We start from the raw sequence: 11,348 nt of genomic DNA on the forward strand, positions 1-11,348 counted from the left end.
CATACCTACTTATAAAAACTTTGTTTTAATAAATAAAAACCATGAAAATAACATCATTTTGTAATTAGAGGTAGTGAGTTCCTGGTAGTGAACCGCAAGCGCTGTCACGTGACTTCTGTTCCGTGACCTGCAGCATGTGTCTGAGTCTGGAGTTTGCTAAGAGCAATCATTTCCAAATGGTGGACAGCAGGCGCGGTCACGTGACTTCCTGTTCATGAACTGCAGCTTATTCATGTTCATATCAAGGGTTTATTCTAGTCAATAGTTGATAATATCAATGTGGAGAGGAGAGCAAAAAAAAGAGGGGAGTAAGCGTTGTTGTGCACAACTTGCAAAGTCATATCAATCGGATATTGATACTTCTGGTTGTTTGGAACGCACCTGCAGTCATATGAAACATGCAGAAGAGCTCCCATTCTATTGGATTCAAAGAGAATAGTTTTGGGGGAAACATCTTGTGTAAAGCATCTATAAAGGGACACTAATAATCAATAACAAATATCTCATTCACTAAAGTAATTTGGGCCTTCAGATAATTGGAAGGTATAAAGTGACCAAGAGCAGCCGATCCTTGTCTCACAAACGTGATCAGTATGAATAACCGATTGTGGGGATGCCGGTCATCAGTTTAAAGACAATAGCATCCAGCCCATCAATATGCCGGCAATGGGTCGAGTGCTAGAAAGCTTCGCTACACTCGCCGCAATGTAGACACGGTGGTTCGCTATGCTCACCACAGGTTCTTTCCCCACTTTGTGGGTGTCATGGACACTTACCAGTGGGAATATCCCCCTGAAATTTCCTCCCACAATCCAAAAATATACTGGCAGGTTAACTGGCTCCCAAAAATATTAACCCTAGCATGTAAGTGTGTGCCTGTCCATGGGCATACTAGATGGGGCATGTGGTTCTGCCATCTGATTCTGTGTTTCTATGACATTATTTATTGCAATGTTTAATGAACTCAATACGTGAGCCTGATGCATCATATAGAATGTTACAGCCACATACAGTATAATAAATAGAGACACCTCTGTTTAAATTTGTCACATTTTATTTTGACAATTAATTAATTTAGTTTGAATGGTAATCAATTAAATATATATGGTGGCAGAAGAAAGTAATTTCTGGGAAACAAAACAAACTCCTGCACACCAGTAACACACTCGCTGGTGTTGAACTCTTTACACCAGTGCCGTAACTAGCCATTTTAGCGCTGTGTGCAAGAAACGACAGTGGCGCCCCCCCCCCTCCCCATGTAAGACTGGCGCAGTGTGCGCCGTAGGCGTGCAAAAAATTTATAGGGGCGTGGCTTCACGGGGAAGGGGCGTGGCCACAAAATAACAGCAATTCATACTACGGTGCACAGTAGTCTCCATTATTCAAATTACGCTGCACAGTAGCGCCACTACACCAGGTAGAGCCCCTTTTATACATTACAGCAGACAGCGTCCCCCTTTTTACACATTGCGGCAGCCAGGACCCCTTTTTAGACATTGCGGCAGCCAGTCCCCCTTTTTACACATTACGGCAGTCAGTCCCCCTTTTTACACATTTCGGCAGCCAGGAACCCTCTTTACACATTGTGGCAGCCAGGCCCCCTTTTTACACATTGCGGCAGCCAGACACCCTTTTTATACATTGCGGCAGCCAGGCCCCATTTTTATACATTGCGACAGCCAGGACCCCTTTTTACACATTGCGGCAGCCAGGACCCCTCTTTACACATTGCGGCAGCCAGGACCCCTTTTTATACATTGCGGCAGCCAGGACCCCTTTTTACACATTACGGCAGCCAGGACCCCCCCTTTTTACACATTGCGGCAGCCAGGACCCCTTTTTACACATTGCGGCAGACGGTGTCCCCCTGATAGAGAGAGAGAGAAAGAAAGAAAGAGAGAGAGAGAGAGATAGAGAGAGAGAGAGAGAGAAAGAGAGAAAGAGAGAGAGGGATATACTTACCTTCTCCCCGCTGACAGGCTCCTCGTGCAGCTCCCTCGGTGCAGGCACAGGCAGTGAGAAGAGAAGGAGGAGGAGGGAGGGGGAGCAGGGAGCCACAGCAGCACTATTTGATTGGTAGTAAGCGCCGCTGCAGCATCCCCTTCTCCTTCTGTATTGGCTGCCCGGCGCTGCTATGGATGCTGGTATGCGGTTCCTTCATCCCAGCATCCATAGCAGCGCCGGGCAGCCAATAAATAAGGAGAGGGGGATGCTGCAGCGGCGCTTACTACCAATCAAATAGCGCTGCTGCGGCTCCCTGCTCCCCCTCCCTCCTCCTCCTTGAACCCGGTGCTGGTCTCCTCTCCCTCCAGCCGCGCACGGTGCACACAGAGGCGGCATGTAATGAGTCAATTTGACTCATTACATGCCGCTGGCCATTGCGCCCCCAGGGCAACTGCGCTGTGTGCCAAGCCCCCTTGGCACACACGTAGTTACGGCCCTGCTTTACACATCGGACCGATCTCCGCAGATTGTGTCTGTAGCAGATAGACTTAGATGTAATCACCAGAAATTATATTTCATATAACTGCATGATTAAAACATTAATACTCTATGGACCTAGGTGTGAGTTGATTTTGTGTATAAATATGGCTCATATGCTGTGTCCTGTACATGACCTATTGGCAGGCTGTAAGATGGATAGTTTCTGGGCTTCTTAAAATTAAAGAAGATATAACCTACCAGTCATAAAGAATTGTGTGTTTAAAGTATCTGCTCAGTCCCGGCAAGTTCAAGAAATCCATTAAAAAAAGAAAAGATTATTAGAGAAGTTATAGAAGTGTCCCAAGGAATTTTGTGTTCATTTGGGTTTTCCCAAACCCCTATCTACTAAGAGACAATTACTTAGGAGTGAGTGACTGATTCATTAACATCTAACACTAAGAGATTTAAACTCAAAAAGGTGGAGGCCTAAGCAGCTACTGGGGAATAAAGTCTGAGAAAAATATAGATAGTCTTGTGACTGGTAATGTACTGTAGTGAACATAACTACATGACTCCTTTCACTTCAGAGTTTCCTAACTTACGTGATGTTATAACACTGTTTTTTTCCCTGTAATTTCCTGTTTGTTATTTTCTTCCAGCAAATGCAATATAATATCTTTGTCCATGTTTGTAATAGTCTTTTCCTGTAATCAAACCTTGTAAAAAGTTTTTGGATACAAAACAATTTAATCTAGCATATTCTCCATGTTTCTTGATGAACCCGAGAGTCTGTGATTTCAGTGTTACATACCTATGTAAAAGAGGGCCCAGATGCGCTGTCACAGCTGCTAGTAAGGTTTTTCAGTCCCCAAAAAAAAATAATGTGGGTTTGCCTCCTGATCACTTCTAACTATATATTGATTGTAGAGAACAGTTTACTATATCAATAATGTGGATGATTGAATAAAATGTTTGTATTACACCTGTTGGGCATCAGGTCATTAAAGGGGTTTAAATAGATCCCACATTTAGACTGAGCTTTACTTCTGATGAAGCTAGGTGACCGAGCCTAGGGAAACACCGTAAGTCTCAAGCTGCCATCACCACGTGTCCCACTTTCTAAAGGATCCAGATATGGACTTTTAATTCCTTGCCTTTGGAACTTTCTCTGCGGGACTGCACCATTACAGCATCGATTGGAGAGACCCAGCTTTCATCTAATTATCACAGCTTGCTTGCTGCCAATTTCCAAGCCTCTGGAAGTCTCCGTCGCCATGGGTAACACCAGCTATATTTAACATTAATATTCCCCAGGGAACTTTATACATTGTTTTAGTACGGGATCCTTTGTGGACACATACTAGCAGCTATCACAATTTCATTCTCAGCAGCTTCATGCTGTATTTTTATGTTTTTATTGGATCATATTTGACATGGTACATATGTTGTTTAGTCAGTAAATTTTATGTCTTTTTAAAATTCATCGACGATTGTTTATTAATATTGGAGAAATACCTAGCGCCAGTACAATCTTTCTTTTCTACATACCTATTGTTACAAGCTGTTGCCACTGCTTGTTTCTGTTTCTTGTCTTTGTCTGTTTGTTCCAGTGTCAGGTTTTTTAGAGTATCTCTTTTTTGAAAAACCTGAGTTTTGGGGTCCATTGACCCCTCCTCAAGGGAGGGGTGGGGTACTGTTATGAGCCACGGCAGTGGCTCGTTCCTGTTTTGCATTTTGGTTATTTATTTTATGTTATACTTCTGTTTCTGTTCCCCGTGGGTGTCATGGGGTGTCCGGAGGGTACTGTTATGAACCACAAGCAGTGGTTCATTCCTGTTCATGTATTTTATGTTATAGTTCTCTTGCAGGCCAGGATTTCCTTTTCTCTGGTTTAGAAAGTCTCTTGTTGGCCGCCGGTGGTGAGTCTGTGTAATTGCAGCCTGTTTTATGTGTTTTGCCTCACCTGTTTGTTAATTGCACTTGTCAGTTTGGAGTCGTGCAACAGGGCAGCTGCACGACATAATTAATCAGGGTCCCTGCTGTGATTGGAAGAAATCCTTGTTATATTCTGTCTCAGTGCATTACACAGACGCCGGTGATAGTTTCTGTCTAGCTGCTTCTTGCCGTGAAGCATTCCTGTCCAGGAGGCTTGTGTCTGATCCAGTGTCTGATCCAGTGTCTTGCCTTGTAGCATTCCTGTCCAGAAGTCCAGTGGCTTTGTCTGTTCCTGATCCCGTATACTGTTCCTTGGTGTCCACTGGTCAGTCGTTGGAACTCTGCCTGTCCCCTGGTCCAGAGAGCCTGTGACAGCTACATTGAGGGTTCCTGTCCGTTTGCCAGTATTTGTACCGGTTTCGTGAGTAGCGGCTTTGCCGCGTCCATGGGCCTAGGCCGTAGCTACTTGTTATTTTACTTTGGATTTATCTGCAGAGGGTTCTGCATATGCTGTCACCGCCGGTACACAACAGTATTGTGTCGGCGTGTGGACAGCATTTCCTTTATTTGTTGTTTATCCTGGCGGCTGTGCCGCACATACGTTTAGTATTAGGTCTCTTTGTAGCCCCTAGCTCTCAGTTTGGTTTAGTTAGAGGTCCCCTTGTTATCATCCCGTCTCGGTTTACGCCTTGTCTCACATTAAGACCTGGGGGCATCGGAGTTGGGCAGACCTAATCCACCCTTCAAACACGGCTGCCGTAGGCCCAAGAAACCACAGTCTCGCAGGTGTAAACTGACCACGCGGGTGAACAACGGAGGTAGGCTGCTAGGGGCTATTACTACACGTTGCTTTTATTTCAGCGTCACGTTCTGGTGCTTTGGACTCATTATGCAACACCTCTTTTATTCTGAGCACCAAGAATGTAACACCTATGTGTAAATAAATTTGACATTTTAATATGCGGGTAGAGAACATAAAGACTTTTGAGTGGTCGGTGAAATTTTGTACTTAGCCTCACTGACTGAAGTGCATAACTGTCTTAACCCATCTGTCCTAGATTGTGGTATCTGAGAGCAGGCTGAAATCTTGACCGTGTCATTACTCCCAGCAGGGTCAGACTTTGAGTAGAGCACACCCAAAAACACTTTTTATTTATCAACATCAAGTAAATGCCGGACTTTACTGCCACTCTGAACACAACAAATAAACGGTCATGACAGAAAATGAGGACTTTCTAAAAGGGGAGAAATTATAACCTCACAATCCTTTCCCATGATATTCAGGATAATTATTGATTAGTAAACATGTCACTTCCCGCAATCAAAAATAGAATCAGATTTGATACTTTTGAGCTCACTGCATTACATTCTTAGAATTTTTTTTATAAATAATCATCCAGCTTATAGCCAGCCTTACATCTTCATTATCATGAAAAACAGTGTATTTTTCATTAGATATAAAGCTTTTCATTTTTGCAGATCCAGGAGAAATCTCACCAAACTCTTGAAATACATTACTAATTATGAAGGACTTATATTTTATCTACTGAAGATTTCTAAAATCAGACATTTGGCCTGATTTTTACATGGCCACTAATGCATCTTTATGCAAAGTCACAGTCGATAGACTTGGCTAGGGCCATCTTAACAGCACTGTAGGAATTGGGCAAAGGGAAACCAATTAAAAATCACAGCATGCCCCTCCTGCAGTCCTGTGCTATCTCTCTACATGCATGTATACAGTGAGTTGCTGTCAGCACTCTGATTGGTGGATAGCTTCAGCCATCCTACAATAAAGAGACTGCACTTCTGACTTTGATTATAACTTTATCAATGTTTGCATCAAATACAATAAATAGATACCAGCTAGTATCATACAATACACATACAATAAAAATCTTAAATAAAATGACATTGCTAGGAAAAAATATATAATATAAAATAAAATAAAATAAAATATCATTAGCCCCTGAGTCTCCACAGCATATAAATCCCCCCATAAATTTTATGGGTCTCCCAATGGATATTTCAGTGGGCTTTCACTAATGGTATTTCCAACTTTGAATCCATTTGATATTGGGTTAATAAAGCACAGTTAGTAAAGACTGCAGCTCTCTCCAATTTAGTACCACTTTCAAACACAATTGTTAGTTCCTTTATGTGCACAAATGCATTGCAACATATGAATGGTAGTATAATCCAGCAACGACTTAGGGTACAACATGCAATGCACTCAATGAAATACAGTACTTCTCCCTCTGGCTATAGCAGCAAGCAGCTCTCTACCTGTGATCAAAGGCTAGTAACTGGACTCCTAATCACCTCCCCTTAGCACTGGGGTATAGCAGTGATGTAATATGCCGGCCGGCTGCAGTAAATTAAAAATAGACAACTGAGTGTTGTGGCAATGAGACACAATGTCCTGTCCTGCACAAATACGTTTCTCCGCCTCCAAATCAGTGTCAGTGGCTTCCTCAGTGTTAGACATGCCTCTGTGAGCATTCAGGCATTTAAATAGCGTTTCTCCCAGTTCGCACATGTGCACTGCACATGCAGGTTAAGCCCCAGCTTCAGCCATCCACCAAACAGTATGCTGACAACCACTCATTGTCTGGCTGCAGGATGGGAGGCAGGTAGAGAATGCTGCCCAGCTGCTCTGATTGTGTTTTCACCACCTGCCTTTGCTTGAATGCCCCTAATATTGTTGGACCCTAGGCAGCTGCCCAGTGTTCTTTTACATAAAGATTACCTGACTATGGCCCTAATCCATCATTTTGCATATTAAGATATATCATAGGATACTCCATCAGTTGCATCATTTAATATTGTACTAGATCCATGGCCTCTTGGATATGGCTGTTGATGTCAGTCTAACTGATGTTGACATGATTTAATACCAGCTAGGTATTGTGCAGTTACCAGTCAGAAACACTTGTAATATATGCATGGATTTGATTGATCTGCATCTTTGCAACCATTTGGATGAATGTGCAGTGTGACTCGGATGCATGAGTGGGGTTATGGGTCATTGCATCGACAGTCATTAGGTAAACAGTCATTAGGTTGACCACTATTGGTCAACATGCAATAGGTCAACAGGGTCCTTAGGTCGACATGGTCATTAGGTTGACATGTAATAAGTCAACAGGTCAAAAGGTTGACATGAGTTTTTACTTTTTTTACTGTTGTTTTCTTTGTAAAGTGACGAGGAACCCCAATTAGTGCACCGTGTCCCCTTGCATGGCTCATGGCAAGGTGCCTCGCTCCACTACCACTGCACTCGGCAAAGGTTACCATTCCCAATTGTAGTCCATGTGGATCGCAAATGAAAAAGACCAAAAATGTAATTAAAAAAAAACTCATGACGTCCTTATGAACTGTCGACCTAGTACATGTCGACCTAATAACCATATAGACCTAATGGACCTGTTGACCTAATGCATGTCGACCAATAGTGGTCAACCTAATGACTGTCGATCTAAGTGGTGTCGACCTAATAACCGTATCCCCATGAGCGGACTGAAAAAAATCAGCCACGTCCTCCAGTACAGCTTCTGCATCCACGTTTGATTCAAGTCAATTGTGTTAGTACTGCAGTGTGTCCAAATGTTGTGTAATGCATTTATTATTTAATCTTTAAAAAATCTGTTTTGTGTTTCATTTCCTTACAGGCCTATACCTCGTTACTACAGATATGTCTTATCCTTTATTTATGCGATTGATGAGATAAATCAGAATCCTCATCTTTTGCCCAACATCACTTTGGGATACCATGTGACTGATTCCTGTAGCAGTGTGAATAAAGCTGTACAGAGCACTTTACAGATCCTATCTGGTCCCGGGAAGACAATTCCTAACTTTTCCTGTCTGGATTACAACAAATTGGCTGGTTTTATTGGAGACTTTTCTTCAGAGAGATCTTTAAGCATAGCACAGATATTAAACTTTTATGGATACACACAGGCAATATATAGTTACTATTTAATGAATAATATTTTTTTTTTTTTTTAACATATATATATATATAGCACCAACTTTCTTCACAGTGCCTTACATTGACCTCACTTACAAAGTAAACCGGATGTGTATTCCAAAATTGCATTGGGTTAACACCAGTGTGCCTAGATGATCTTGGAGGACTGGCAGTGACTGGATAGACACATGGGGCCAGATGTAATGATGTCTGAACTGGCTGGACGTCAGGGATCCCGGTCGAATGCGGACATATTTTTAAGGCAGCAATAATTTCCAAGGCATGGTTTTGCCTTGTAAATGATTACCACTTTAAAAAAAATAGCTCACCTGGGTACCCGCACCTCTGTCCACCTGAGATTACATTACATCTGTCCCAAAGTATGTTTAATGCATTTCTCCTTGACATTCAAGGATTCAAGGTCATGATTGACTTCTGAAGAAACCTTGTTTTTCAAAGAGAAATGCATTCCTTTCCTATGCGTGTCACTCGTTTTACCCATTACATAGTAAATTTGTACTAGACACCTCCCAGAGCTAAATCAGGGCATTTGGTTGTCCCCCAAAATTAAAAAGCTTGTTCAAAATTATTCTTTTGCCAATATTCTCCCTACCGCTCCTCCTCCATTAATCTCCAACTTCCCTTTCTTTCCCTTTCAAATCCTACTGCTTCCCATCTCTGAAAATAATTTTCTATATATCAGTGCAGCTCTAGAGTCTGTACTACAAAAAACAAATACTCAAATTAGGCGCTAAGTGTAGTTTCATACAATCAATGGAAGTCAATACTTAAAGTCCATATGTACGACAAAGGAAAAAAAGAGTCCAACTCCAATAAGAACCTCCTGTAGAGATGTTGTCGAATCTTCTATTCCACAGATAACTCACGATGATATGCAATGGAAAAACAAATAAAATATCATGGTATAGTATGTCCAATATCGCTTCAGTATTCTTTCAGACAATTGCTATGCCAAATATTCAAGGGTAGCGTACCCCACTCACAATGGATAGAGTATGACTCCACACATAAAGGTATCTTTTAAAACTGGATAGTGAAGATATTCCATAACATTGAAAGCGTACCATTACTCACTCAGAATATGGCTTGGATCCTCCCATAACGGTTTCTTTAATGTTTTGAAGACAGCAGTGTAAACAGGCAGAGTATCAACAGCAGTTTCAGAGTGCAGATTTCTCCAGGACAGAGAGCGCTGCCAAAGGTGCTGCCTCTCCCACATTCACCTTTGGCAGCGCTCTCTGTCCTGGAGAAATCTGCACTCTGAAACTGCACCTTTATGTGTGGAGTCATACTCTATCCATTGTGAGTGGGGTACGCTACCCTTGAATATTTGGCATAGCAATTGTCTGAAAGAATACTGAAGCGATATTGGACATACTATACCATGATATTTTATTTGTTTTTCCATTGCATATCATCGTGAGTTATCTGTGGATTAGAAGATTCGACAACATCTCTACAGGAGGTTCTTATTGGAGTTGGACTCTTTTTTCCTTTGTCGTACATATGGACTTTAAGTATTGACTTCCATTGATTGTATGAAACTACACTTAGCGTAGTATTTGTTTTTTGTGTTATTGTATATAAGGGTAAGGTGGCCCTTTTTTCCTCAAGTGGCTGCACAAGTGTGATTGCGCCTTGGGTTTCTGATTATTTTTTCTTGCTAGAGTCTGTACTGCCAACAGAAGCATCCAATACATGATCCATTTTTTATGCCTCCAGTGTGTCCCAGCAGCATTGCAAACTTAATGTATTTGCAAATTGGTGCTGCTCGGGCAATCAAGACACACTAATGACAGCATTTAATGTCAACAACTGGGTACCCATTTACAGTAAATGCCTGTAACAGCATGTTCTACTGTGTTGGCCCCCATTACCCTGCCTATATTTAAGCCCTGCACCTGTCCCCGATTAATAGTGTCAGCCTTTTCAATTCTTAATTAGTTCATCTAATAGAATAGAACCAATTAAGTTGATAGCTGCTCTACTAATTACAATGAGCCCATGGACTAAAAAAATAATTTAAGTGTTTGCAACCACCATTTCAAACTGGGCATAGCCAATTTATCAATGCTGTCTGTATATTGGAAAAGGTGTCCTATTATGAAACAAATGGTAATCAATGCCAATGCTGAGATGAATGGGGACTTTTTGTCTGGGTAGTTGGTTGATACCAGTAGTGGGAGGAATCTGATAGTTAGTAGCCAGACAGATCACATAATTTGGAATGGTACCTTAAGCAGAGAAAGCTAGTCACCAGCAGGAGGAGCAGCAAAATGCTGCAGTGTCTGCAGTATAGGAAGAGACCGGGGTATCAGCTTACAAACATATCAAATTATAAGTCATAACAAACATGCCAGATATAAATGCAGGTAAGGAAGCATAGCATCAGAAACAACAGTCAGGTGAGCAGTTAACAGAAAACATTAACAATGTGGTTACATACAGTAGCTTGTTTCTGAGTAAAGACTATGACAAAGAATATTTTCCAAAAGCATGGGTCCTGATAATACCCCTTTCCTGTTCAGTGGATTCCAAATGCAACTATGATGTGGATGACATGGAAGAGGGTAATCAACCCAGAAATTTTAGAGGCGGCAGCAAGTCACCCACTCTGAATTTAAACGATATTGGTGTCCCTCCTTGTTGGTTTGTAAGTCACAAGATTTAGAAGCTTACTATCTGAAAGGCATTGATTATAAATGTGATAAATAATGTGCTCCTTGAGAAAACAGACATGTTTTTAGACTCCATATCAGTTATCCTAATGCTCTGTAATTTTTCTGAGATTTTTTCTTCTTTGAAGTGTGTTTCTAACCTGGTGACAAAACAGTCTTCTTGGGCAGGGCAGTCATCTCAGAGAACTTGTGCTTTCATCTTGGAGACCTCAGGAATGGCAGTCATTTTTTAGTCAAGCCTAGCGGCTTGGTCACCTGTTTGTCCTCAGGCCTGAATCTTAGAGCAGCAGGCTTTCCTCAGACTTTAATGCCAGACA

Source organism: Pseudophryne corroboree, chromosome 1 (assembly GCF_028390025.1).
Source record: "Pseudophryne corroboree isolate aPseCor3 chromosome 1, aPseCor3.hap2, whole genome shotgun sequence".
Classification (NCBI taxonomy): Eukaryota; Metazoa; Chordata; class Amphibia; order Anura; family Myobatrachidae; genus Pseudophryne; species Pseudophryne corroboree.